Genomic DNA, 1,680 nt, shown 5'->3' with positions numbered 1-1,680 from the left:
CAAACTTGTTTTATATAAATTGCCTGTAACTTCATTTTTTTCCCCCCAAACCTGGCTCAGGAAACATCGGTCACAGCATGAAATGCTTTTAATTTTATGGTAACACTTACCCATGGCAGAGATTGGGATGAAGACTTCCTTTACTTCTCCATCACTTCTAGAGAACCAGAGAGAAATGTGACTTTTCGTTTCTTCATAGTTTCATATAATCTGGGGGATAAATGCCAGCATAGAAACATAGTTGTAGGACCCTCCTCAGTGGCAAGAATATATAAGAATAACTCTCTCATGAAAAAGAGCTCTCTAATTAGAGGGATTCTTTTATCCTGCCTCCAAAAAAAGAGAGATTTTTATTATACTCCTCTAAAATACGTTCTTAAATTTTAGAAGTAAAATTGAAAATTTCTAAATAATTTAAAAGTGGAACAAATAAAAAGACTCTGTAAGTGAGGCAAAGAAATGGAAGGAATAAGAACTAGAGGGCCTACAATCCTGAGAAAATTCGTCAGGATAATGTTTGTGTTAAGCAAACGTGAAAATATCCACCAACTAAAAGACAATATTTACCAATATGTGAGTATATATTTTCAATTACTTATGTACATATGGAAAAGTTCAATAGGATCTTACATTTTGACATACTGGATTTTAATTGCTCAGGTAAGTTTTAAACATCTAAAAAAGCAAGATTTGTGTGCATGCATTTACACATTAGGTTTCTTAGGGAATTCAATAATACTGAAAGATATAATCATTGGGACTGAGAAGACAAAAATATATAGCAATTGACTTCATAACCAGTTTAGGTCACAGATTTCTCATGAAATTTATACAATCATGCAACACACATACAAAAACTTTCCACAAAATCTTTGTGGTATTTAAATTTTCAATAAATTAAAATGCAGTTGATTTTTTTTATTCTTATGTTAATCCCCATACATTACATCATTAGTTTTAGATGTAGTGTTCCATGATTCATTGTTTCTGCATAATACCCAGTGCTCCATGCAGAATGTGCCCTCCTCAATACCCACCACCAGGCTAACCCATCCTCCCACCCCCCTCCCCTCTAGAACCCTCAGTTTGTTTTTCAGAGTCCATCGTCTCTCATGGTTCGTCTACCCCTTCAAATTCCCCCACTTCATTCTTCCCCTCCTGCTACCTTCTTCTTCTTCTTCTTCTTCTTTTTTTTTTTCTTAACATATATTGCATTATTTGTTTCAGAGGTACAGATCTGAGATTCAACAGTCTTGCACAATTCATAGCGCTTAGCAGAGCACATACCCTCCCCAGTGCCTATCACCCAGTCACCCCATCCCTCCCACCCCACCCCCACTCCAGCAACCCTCAGTTTGTTTCCTGCGATTAAGAATTCCTCATATCAGTGAGATCATATGATACATGTCTTTCTCTGATTGACTTATTTCGCTCAGCATGACACCCTCCAGTTCCATCCACATCATTGCAAATGGCAAGATCTCATTCCTTTTGATGGCTGCATAATATTCCATTGTATATAGATACCACATCTTCTTTATCCATTCACCTGTTGATGGACATCTTGGCTCTTTCCACAGTTTGGCTATTGTGGACATTGCTGCTATAAACATCGGGGTGCACGTACCCTTTCAGATCCCTACTTTTGTATCTTTGGGGTAAATACCCAGTAGTTCAATT

This window comes from Mirounga angustirostris, unplaced genomic scaffold, assembly GCF_029215605.1.
Source record: "Mirounga angustirostris isolate CCGP_5_RB_7025 unplaced genomic scaffold, mMirAng1.0.hap1 SCAF_2, whole genome shotgun sequence".
NCBI lineage: Eukaryota > Metazoa > Chordata > Mammalia > Carnivora > Phocidae > Mirounga > Mirounga angustirostris.
This window is presented reverse-complemented; position numbering follows the sequence as displayed.